Raw genomic sequence first — 12,227 nt, forward strand, 5'->3', positions numbered from 1 at the left:
TGCTGGATGAAACATAGTCACCCATGCACATTCACAACCTGTGTGAGCCTTGATAAATTATTCAGTTTGATTTAGTTCTATTTAAGACCTAAAAATAAAGCTCTTTCTTTAAATAAATTCCATTTATATCTATGTGTAAATGGTCTTCTACCAAATAACAACTTATCATATTAAAATAAAAGAATACCAAAATATCCAGTATTTACTAGAATCAACAAAGCCTAACTTCTAAATTTATGGATTTTGAGGCAGCACTTTTTAACTTTTTATATGAAAATAAATTTGGTCTTACAACAGCTGAGCACATACTATTATTAAGAGTTTCCTTGCACTTTCACCCATATTCCTCTTAGTTATAACCATGGTGCATTAACACATAACCATGTATAAACATTTATATAACCAAGGCACATTTATCAAAACTAAGAAACTAACGTGGCACAACACTGTTAACTCAACTACAGACTTCATTTGAATTTCTGCAGTCTTTCCATGGATGGCCTTTTTCTACTCCAGGACCCAGCCCAGGATACTACACTGCCTTTAGTTTTCCTCCTAAGTCTCCTTTGATCTGCCATGGTTTCTTAGACTTACTTCTGGATTCTTTGTACTATCTAGATGAAACATTGTTTCCCAAAGTTATTTAGGTTAAGTCCTTTCTTCCATGCCCCTTCCAGAGAGGTTATTTTTGTAATATAGTTAGATCCATTTGTTAGTCTGCTTTCCATCCTGGTTAATTTTTAAAATTTGCATGCAAGAAAAAGTACTTTTGGGGTATAAAGTTCTATGTGTTTTGAAAAATGCAGAGTCATGTAATTCAACAGCATGGCACCAGACTAGCCCATCACCCACAAGCCCCCTTATACAATGGGGCAGGATTTTTATGTAAACACTTTATCTCTTTAAAAATCAAATATAAAATTGACTATAATAATTATTTCTAGACTAATATTCTTTCACATTCACTACATTTAGTTTTTTTCACAAAATATCATATTCCACTTAAAGGAATCTCCATTTATCAAATTCTAAAATTCTCTCTTGAAGAGATATCAAGACTTAATCACTAATGACACATATAGATCAAATAAACACACTTCGAATCCCAAAACAATTTCCCAACACATCTGATTTCACTCTAAAACTAGTTATTGCAAAAATATTTTTATGCTAATTCAGAGAAAATAAAATCAGAAAATACATGATAAAACAACTTCATAATATAAATCACAAAGATAATATTTTTTATTGTCCAGTTCTTTGAATTTCCCACATCACTGCTCTTTCCTTGAGCTAAGATTGACAAAAGTTGACCATGACTCTGCTCTCCTTTCCTTTAAAAATTTAAACAACTATTTTTCTATTTCTGGAAGCCAGAATGTTTCATTGCTTTCCTAAATTCTTTAATTCAAAAAGGGAATAAATGAAGATGAGTCATTTAAAAGAAGGGGTGTCAAAAGTCAGACATGGATGAGGTAAATTATTTGCTGGTTAAAATTCTAAAGGAGACCTCTTAGGAAGCCAAGGCTTGTAGAACCACAGTTGCTAGATGCCTAAGTTAGTGACTTGGTTTGTCAATAGGTAGAAATCCAGAAAATGCTCAATTGGCTGGCTGGAAAGACTAGCAGGCACCAAGGGATACTTCTTCTCAGTCCATTGCTCCTTAGAAGGGTAAGGCAAAAGAGGATTTCTCCTAAGGCCTCCATGAGTTTAAACCTACTAAGGGTTGAACAGAGATAATAGATCTTAATCCTCAAGCATATCACCTGTCCTCAGAATCCAAGCATTGTTTGTGATCTGATGGTGGAACCATGCTTGTAATGTGGAAGTCCATTTAAAAGCTTGAGTGGGGATGGTTTAGGGGTAGTGGTAGAGTAAACCATGAGAAATTATAAGTGAAATTGCATATGTATGTGTACCCAGGTGCATTTTCCTAAGGATAGTCATTAGATTTCATGAGATTTTCAAAAGGTTGTGTGTCTCAAAAAGGCCAAGAACTACTTGGGTTTAGATTATGGCATAAATTTATCCAGTTTGATTTCTGGAGATGTTGGTTCCTGCTCTGTGGATGCTGTTTCCCAGAGTAGGTGTCGCCAGAGAGAAACTTCACAAGACCCCTTGTCACCTGGAATTCTAGTTCCATCACACCTCTGCTTCTTAAAACACTCCTTTTTCTGGTTTTTATACATTATGCTGGCTTTCCTTCTACAAATCTTTTGTCTTCTTAACTCCTTAATCTCTGCTTTTAGAAGGCAGATGTTGCCCTAATGTTCTTCCTATAAATACTTTATTTTTGGAGTTTCACCTACCTTTTTTTTATTAAGTTCTCCAGGATATAGTGTAATTTCATATTTTTAAAACATGTTGCAATGTTTCCATTTGGATAGATGGCACCCTCCCAAAATTCAGCAAGTATAAACACACTTTTGTGATTGAACAAAACAAATTACTTTTGTTTTAGGTCTGTCCAACCTAAAACAGCTAATCTCATAGAAGTTGATAGTAGGATGGTGGTTACCAGAGGCCAGGGAGAGTAGGGGAGAGGAAAGGATGGGGAAAGTTTCAGATATTAAGTGCCATTTGATAAGAGAAAGATATTCTCATGTGCTATTGTATAGTAGTGTGACTATACAATAATGTACTATACATTTTAAAAAGCTAGAAGATTTAAATGTTTTCACCATAAAGGAATAGTAAATGTTTGAAGAATAGATATGTTTACCTCCATTTGAACATGACACAAGAGTATATGTGTGTGTGTGTGTGTGTGTGTGTGTGTATGAAAACATCACATGGTACCCCATAAATATATATGGTTTTATATAGCAGTTATAATTTATTTTAAAATATATGAAATTCTTTTCAATATTGACGTATTTTGATGTTAGCTTCTGTTAAGAATAATTCTCTGAATTTCTTGAGGTCAAAAGACTAAATGAAATAAAAGTATTATAAAATTTTCAAATCTAGAGGACACAGGTAAAAATTATAGACCTATTAAAACAATTAATTATAGTATAACACAGCAAGCTTAGTAAGAAAAATACATAGGAACCTTGATAAGAGTCCTAACCCAGCAGAGTAAGGAGTCAGAGAAATCTCCAAAGAGATAATCCCCACATTGAGAGATTTGCTGATTGCTTTCAAAACTTCAAGCTTTTTGTTGTTGTTGTTTGTTTGTTTTTAAGAGAGAACACTGGAATGGGCTGGGTTGTGGCTCAGTGATAGAGCACTAGCCTAGCATGTGTGAGACCTTGGGTTCAATTCTCAGCACCACATATAAATAAAATAAAAGGTCCATTTACAACTGAGAGAGAGAGAGAGAGAGAGAGAGAGAGAGAGAGAGAGAGAGAGAGAGAGAGAGGGAGGGGAGAGAGCACTAGAGAAGCTGAAAAGGTGAGGCATTCTAAAAAGACAGGAGAGAACTAAGCATAGGCACACAATTTAGGAATAATTGGTCTCTTCTGGAAATTTTCAGAAGTTTGGAGTAAGAGAAGTTAAAGTAACAAAAAGACCTTGGTGAAAGATGAGATTAGAGAAACAGGGCTACTTCATAAAGTGGCTTTGTATTCCATATTAAGGGTCAAGCCCTTTGGTAGAAGAATATGTCTCAGAATGGAGAAAAGGGGACAGGGAAAAAAAGAAATGGTGGAGAGAACAAAGAGTTTCTTTCCCAAGATTCTAAACACTATACCAAGGGGTATACATCCAAGTAGGCTGAAAATCACCATGTACAATACTCATAGAAGGACCTGCCTGTGTTATACTGGTAAATGTTGTGGAGCCAGGAGGTAAAAAAGGATTGAAGATGTTGGAAAAGATAGAGGCAGAAGCGTTTGACATGGTCATGTTTGTATTGCTGGAAGATCACCAGGTTGCTGTGGGGAGGATAACTATGAGGGGTGATTAGAAGCACAGTGACTGAACAGGAAGTAATTCAAGTGACCTCTGACTAATGTCATAGTAGTGAGCATGGAGAGAAGTCATATTTGAAAAATTTTAAGACAGTGGTTTCTAAACTTGTCTACACATACTACTCAAACTGGCATTCAAAAATCTTAACATTCTGATTCCAACTTACTTTTCTAGTCCTACTTTCTATTCATACCCAGTATGACACCAATTTTTTTGGTTAATTTCCCAAATATATTTTATACTTCCTTATCCTCTGAGCCCTGAATACTCTACCTATACCCTGCAAGCCTACCATGTGCCTTTTTCTGCCAAGCCAAAATCTACCATCTTTCAAAATCTAGGCCTGGTGCCTGAGGGCTTCCTTGGCCACTCTTTAAGAAAGTAATGTCTTGGGGTTGGGGTTGTGGCTCAGCGATAAAAGCCCTCACCTAGCTGGGTTTGATTCTCAGCACCACATAAAAATAAATAAATAAAGGTATTGTGTCTAACTACAACTATAAATAAATAAATAAATAAATAAATAAAGTCTTTACTTTTTGAAACCATATAGTACTGCAACATTAAAGCCCTTCAGTATCTAGCATTCCAAAAGATGTTCTTAAGTACATTCCTCTCAGGAATCTGGAGAGAAAAACTGTACAACTTTTTTTGTCGCACTTTCATGGCTGGAAAGAAAAAGAAGAGAAAAAGGAAGCCTGGCAGTGACATTAAAGGTTGGGGGCATGGTGGCTGGAGTCGTCTGTCCTGATAGGGTGAAGTATTTATCAGTGATATCACTTAGAATTGCCAGCACATGGTGATAATAAAAAGACCAGAATACTTTAGTCAGCTTTATTATTTTCAAATTCTCTACACAGAAATTGCCCCTTTAATTCCTGATCCCAGTGTGGACCCAGCCTCAGTTTGCAATCATAAGTACTTTTGAAATACTGTCAAGTATCTCAATAATTTTGTGAACCAATAGCTGAGAAAATATTAATTACACAGAACATAAGACTGTAACATAGGCTATGGGAATTAATAAAAGTGTAGTGGCCATGGAAATGGGAGTCTCATATCTACTGCAGAAGCATAACTGTCCAAAGGCCCCAAATGACGTGCGGTGAATCCACTACTGTATTTTATCTGAGGCCACCCTGCCAGTGGCCTACTTCTAGCTTGTGGTTCAGCACAGAAGGGATTCTAAAGCAGGCCCATAACTGCAAGTGGACACCTCTGCAATTTTGGTTGGAAAACTCATCAGACTGGTGGAACTTTTCTTAGAACTGCACTGTAATAAGACTCTTCCTACCCAAATGTAATCCTTCTCTTCTCTCCTCCACAGGGGCCAGACTTGCATCATGGTCTCTTGGCGTTCACTGGCTTCATTCCCATTTCCCCCAGGCGATGACCCAAATAACCTCTTGCATGATTAATATTATTTTAGTGTCTGTTTCTTAGAGGATTGAATCAGACTTAATAAAGTAATAACTTTTGAGAAATTTTTCTAATTCATTCTTATGAAATGTGAGAAATAATTTTCCATCATTTACACCAAAGACAACTTACATGAGTTTCCAAGAAACATATTAACCAAGCATCAAATTTAATGGGGTAAAACAACCTATCCAGAGAAAACCAAAATGTGCCTGAATTCCCTCATGGAATTCAAATGGAAGAGTTCTACAAAAAAAAAAAAAAACAAAGAAACTGGTTATACTAAATGTTCTATCTACATCATTAAAAGATGGTCAATCCTTAAAGCATCACCTATTTTTCAGATAGATATCTGATCATGCAACTTCCAAAGACCCAATGTTTTACAAAACAACAGCAAAATGATACTAGAATTGAGTGAAGAAAATGTCAGTGTAATACAATGGCGAATTCTCTGTAACTATACAAAATATTGGGAAAACTGTACATGGGTATAGTCTGGTGAGCATTTTATTAGAGATACTTTCTCTTATTCACCTTTTAGATTTACCTGTGTGGGCACTTTGCATCTCAGCCTATACCAAGGGAGGAAAGCCTTTGGCTGAGGGAGTGGGAGCTACAGAAAGGTAGGTGTTAGGTGGTTGTTTTGGTAAATTTATTCAAACTAAGAAGGGCATATACTACTTCCATTATTAATAAGTATAGTCAAATGACATAATAAGCAATTCCATGTGCCAAATATTGTATTAGGTACTTTACATGATTAATCTTTGCATCCACCTATGGACTAAGCTTTATTGGGCCCATTTTTTTAGAAGAATTAACTGAGGCTTAAAGGGGTTAAGACTTGTCTAAGTCCCCACAAAACATGTACTCAAACTCCGGTGAGTCGCTACTGCTCTCCTAGGTCCTGCTACCTCCCAGCAGGAGCTGGGCATGGCCCATCGGAAGATTCCCTGAAGGAAGCTGTTTTTATTTCACATACCCTTCTACAAAGGAAATGATTCTGCTCTCACTGTCCTGCACCCTAAAATTACAAAAATTAATCACTCAGAATAATAAAGTGTTAGCATACAAAAGAGGTTTTGAGATCAACCAGGATAGGGTCTTTATTGAACAGATAAAACTGGTGAGCATTTTACTAAGAGACACTTTCTCTGATTCACCTTTTAGATTTATCTGTGTGAGCACTTTGCATCTCAGCCTACACCAAGGGAGGAAAGACTTTTGCTGAGGGAGTGGGAGCTGTAGACCGGTAGGTGTTTGAGTTGGTTGTTTTGGTAAATTTATTCAAACTAAGAAAACATTCCGCTCCCACACCACCCTGTGTTGCCACTAAAAAGGAACAATGAGAGATTCCATCTCCCTCTGGCCCTCAGGTGTTTCCCGGGGCTGTAAAAGGTAGGCTGGAGAGGCTTCTCCTTTTTCTAAGTTCTGTGCTGATTCTATCAGCTAGAAGAACATGAAGGCGAAAAGGGAAACAAGGTGGGTGGAAGGGCTCTGCAGTTTCTAGGAAAAAAAAGGGTAGTGTTCCTTGCCAACTTTTGCCCCTGCACATACAGCACAGCTTTCTTATGGTTGACAGATAAGTGAATGTATTCTCAGTTTTAAGAGGAAATCCATGACACTGCTGTCCTTTCTGAAAAATATTTTCTCTCAGGCAGACTGCCATTATTAACAGTAGGTAGGTAAAGTAGCTTTGGGGGGGCCAGTTTTTCTCAAGCCAACATTTGATTTAATTTAGGATATTAATGGGCAATAGTAAGAACACAAATATTGTTTTCTGTTTGAATAAAGAAAATTTAGTTTTTAGTTATAAAATGTAATTGGTGTAAACTACTCCATACTTTTGTTATTCACCTGGGCCATGGGTATCATAATAAGCAAGTCGATGAGAGTGTAAACACTGAATTGCCAATTCACTGACAATTTGTTTTTCAAATAAATAGCCCATTTTTGTCACCTCAGACTTTGAGGTCACAGAAATATACTATTTATATTTACAAAATATACTATTTTTAACATCAAAAGCCTCAAAGTATATTTTCCCATGAAATGCTTAAGATTTTCTTTACAAATGACTAAGAATTTTCAAATTTCCTTTCTAATTTTGTATTAATGTGTCAATGTGTGCAAACTCTCTGAAAATCCCTTTGTTGTTCAAAAGCTAACATATCATCTCTGGTTGTTCTTTGAAAGAAAAAAAGGTTATATGTGGAAATACACCTGAGTTCTGAATCTATTCCTAATTCTTCAAAGTTCTGTTTAGTTGGGTGGCTCATCCTGAGTCTGTTTAATCACTCTGAGGGCCACCTCCTCATAGGGCGAGTATAAGATTAATTGTTGTTATCTCTGCTGGCATGTAATAAGCTCTTACAGTTTTCAGATTAGGACAGTTTTGTTCACCCAGAATCCAGCACCATGCTAGGGATTCAGTAAATAGTAGAAGTTCTCACTCACTCATTCTCCCTGAACCTTAGCTTTACTTGATGCTACAGAATACCTTCTGCTCACCCTTTCTGAAAGTACCCACTCTCATTATAGGAGAACTCTCTTCATGTCCTCCTCCCACCACTTTTGGTGCTCTTCAATGGCTTCTTTCCCTCTGCCTTACCTCTATACTCCTTCCTCACATTCCATCCTAGTCCGACGTCTTCTTGCCAGCACAAAGTGGACGCTTGATAGTTACATGTTGAGTGAATAAATGAAATAATGTCATGCTTCAGACTCCTTGGGATATGCTTCAATAATTATGTTAATCTGATTAGGTCTAAATATCTATCACTAAGTGAAATTTCTCAACTCTGGCAACAAATCTCTATGTCTACAAGCGTATCTATAGCAATATGTTCAAAATGAAACTTAAGAAAGTCCAATTAAACATAGCAGATTAATCACACACAAGTATATCCTTTCTGTCCCATTCCTTAGGATGATAGCTAAGAAATTTCCTGAAGGAAAAATATACAAATTTACAAGGACAAAGAGAACAGAAGAGAATACAGTGGTTAACTAAAAATTCCAACAAACTTTTGTAAGAAAGCAGATAGAGGTGAAATGTCTGAATTAGAAGTCAGTATGAATGCAGTATTTTTTTTCTCATCTTTAAAGACATTACAATAGTTGATTTTTTTTCTTCTTTTTAATTAGTTGTTTCCACTGGATGCCTTTTTCCTTGTTTTTCTCATTAACCATCTAAAGTTTTCTAAGCATTGATTACTAAAGGAAAGAAGATAGGAAAAGGAGGAGGAAGAGGAGAAGGAGGAGAAGAACAACTAATTCGGCCTATAGAACTAAGGAGAGCACAGTTTATGCACTGGCAAGACTGAAACCCTGATAAACTGACAGTACATAATGTATAATGAACTCTGAGACACAGAACCACAGTTTATTATATGTTATGGACTGTCAGTTTATCTTATCCCAGGCCCTGGAACCAGGCTTATGTCCCCCTAGAAAATTAGAAGCTGCTTCTCTAAGAAACTTGACAGCCTCAGGGGGAATGACTTGTAACACTTTGGAGGTACCACAAACAACAAAAATATCCACCACTGACAAGTCCTACCTATGCCCACACGGCTTCTATTCAGCTCTTTAATGACCTGTTCCTAAATACCAACAGGGATTCATATTGTGAATATAAAGTCAGACAGAGATTAATAAACAATTGAGGGAAACTTCTGAATATGATAAAATGAAAGGTAAAAAGGTCTCCAGAGCAAACAGAGCCAATTAAAATAGAAGAAAAATTGTAATTAATGTCTTTAGAAATGAGAAGATGTTGTATCCATAAATAAGTATAGGATGCTATGAAAAAGGAATAAACAAAAGAACGCTTGGAATTTAAACATAAGGTACCATAAAGTTATCTAAGGGCTGGGGATGTGGCTCAAGCGGTAGCGCGTTTGCCTGGCATGCATGCGGCCCAGGTTCGATCCTCAGCATCACATACAAACAAAGATGTTGTATCCACCGAAAAACTAAGAAATAAATATTTTTTAAAAACTCTCTCTCTCTCTCTCTCCCTCCCTCCCTCCCTCCCTCCTCTCTAAAAAAAAAGTTATCTAAGAAATTGAAGATAATATTAAAGAAATCTCTCAGAAAATAGTCCCCTCACTAGGTAGAGAGTCATGGTTGTAGGAGTAAGATAGAAGAAAAGCAACATTTAAAGTACAGAATTAAATCAGAAAGACCGACAACTGCCAAACAGGATTCCATGGGGGAAATGAACAAAAAATATTATAGGAGAAAATTACCAAAGAAAAAATATATACTATCCTCCTGAGAGAAGCATTAAGAGATACTGAGAAATGAAACAAAATACTGTTTTCCTAACAAAAAAAAAGGTTAGTGATATTTGACTTAAAAAAAAAATGCTGGGCACGGTGGTGCACACCTGTAATCCCAGCAGCTGAGGAGGCTCAGACAGGAGAATCAAGAGTTCAAAGCCAGCTTCAGCAACACCGAGGCTCTAAGCAACTCAGTGAGACCCTGTCTCTAAATAAAATACAAAATAGGGGTAGGGATGTGGCTCATTGGCCGAGTGCCCCTGAGTTCAGTCCCTAGTACTCTCCCCGAAAAAGACCTTCAGTTTCCTCCCCCCAAATCTGTCCTTCATTTCCGTATTCTCTTTCTCTGACAATATTATTACCAGTTATCTTACCAATTTGTTCTAAAACAGCTCTGCAAGTTCTGCTTCTGATGGATCTTTCAAACATCTCCCTCCAACCCTATTAGCCTTGTCTGATCCTCACTCACCTCTCCCTGAAATAGTTTCACAGTCTTATTACTGGTGGCTCTGCCTTTGGTCTCTACCCATCCAAACCATCCCACTACAGGCATGCTTTTGCAAGTTGTTCATGCCTGTAGTAACCTCCTGAAAATACTATTTTCCCTCTGAAACTTTGAGGCTTGATACTGGTAGACAGGTGTCTTCCCCACCTACCTTGTTTCCAATATTATTTCTAAACAACTTCATCCCCCCTTCTTCCTTCAAAACTGCCAGATATTCTGAAGATTATTTCATCTGACCATACTAGCCCATACTGTTCCTCTTGACTGTCATTTGGCTAAGACATGACCTCGATTCACTGAAATTCTAGTACCTAGCTGTCTTCCTCTTTTCCACTACTTGTGCCACATTTTCGGCAATTTTAGTACCCATCTTTAAAAATAATCCTCTTCCTCATACTGTGGCCTCCCAAATTCTTAATTTTTCTCATATCTCTTTCTTTCTCTCTCTCTCCATATATATATATTTTTTTTTTTAATTTTTTTTCTATCTGGACCACCCACTGCCATGGTTCTACTTTGGATACAGTCACTGCCACTCTCTACCACAAGCTCCTACCTCTCCAGCCTCCTTCCAGTTCACCCAACCTTTGTGACATCTTAACAAACACTTTTCTATTAAAGATCTCCTCCTCTTTTTCACCCCTCTTTACCCATCCTTTGTGAAACATCATGTTCCAGAACTATAATCACTCCCTGAAAACTCTTTAACTGCTTTGTTCCTCTTTCTCTCCATCCAACTGTCTATTTATCTAATTCTGAATAAACCTTACTCTGGGTCTAAATCCCATAGCTAAACTCTTCTCCAGAAATGGAGAAAAACATGATAGAACAATGCTAATTGGTTTTACCCTATGACCAAAAATATCAAATGGAAAGCACCATTGCCAATTGGCTCTTCTGATATCTCTAAAAATTCTGTTCTTCCCTCTCCAAAATGTTTATTTCTCTATTACCTTTTCCTCCAACTTATAATAACCTATTCAATTTTTCTGCAGATGATCTTGCCTTTCCTTCATACCTCACAGAGAAGCAAGAAACCATAAGACAAGAATTACCTACATCAACTTCCTATAATTCTCTCAATCCAGCTACATTTGAATCTATGAACAATGTGCTCTCTATTAAAATAGAAGAAATTTCCTTACTTCTATATAGGCCACCATTTTTGCTATTTAAGAACTGCATTTCTCAAATCATCCCTAATCTCTCCTAAATCTTCAAGTCGCCTTTCAACTATAGCATTACCATCAACAGAAACACACTTAATATCACCCATCTAATACAAAACAAACAAAGTGACCTTGACCTTACATTCCCTTCCAGCTCATATCCCATTTAGCTTCTCCTTTCACTATAAAACTTTTGGAAAAAGTGGCTTTAACTTATGGGCTCTGCTTTCTTACCTCCGATTCTCTATGAAGTCTATTTCATTATAGTTTCATTCCAGTTTTTCTTCATATTTATTATATAGGAAAGGAAACAAATCTGATTGTAAAGCTTGAACCTTAATCTCTTGGGCTCTGATCCATATTCTGTGATTTACTCTCAATAAATGCAATATAACTTCTCTGTATCTCAGTTTCCTCAAGTATAAAATGAAAATAATGAAAGTAACTATCTCATAAGATTGTTGTGAGGATTAAATAGCACATATGAAAGCATAAGAATACCAGGACTGTAGAAATAATTCAATACATGTTCACTATTGTGTTCAACAAGAACCTTCCTTCATCTTACCAAATCCAATAATGAAAGCTCTTCCTTGTCTTAGTTCTCAAGAGGCAGTAGAGAGAGTTCACAACTCATTTCTATTCATGGCTCCTGTGATATCACACTCTATTGGGTTTCTTCTACTCTACTGGCTGCTGATTCAGGATTTGATGACTGTTTAACGTCTAAAAATTGGAATATTCAGCCCACCCTTCTTACTATCTAAACTCTTCCTAGGTATTCTGATCAAGTTTCATGTTTTTAAATACCATCTATGTGCTGATGTTGCTCAAATTATAACTCCAATCCTGGCTTTCTTCTGAGCATCAGACAAATATATTTAACTACCATCTCCACTAGGATATTTAGTTGGTACTGAAAACCTAACAAAT

The sequence above is a fragment of the Spermophilus citellus genome (genome assembly GCF_964194105.1).
Source record: "Spermophilus citellus genome assembly, chromosome: 2".
Lineage (NCBI taxonomy): Eukaryota > Metazoa > Chordata > Mammalia > Rodentia > Sciuridae > Spermophilus > Spermophilus citellus.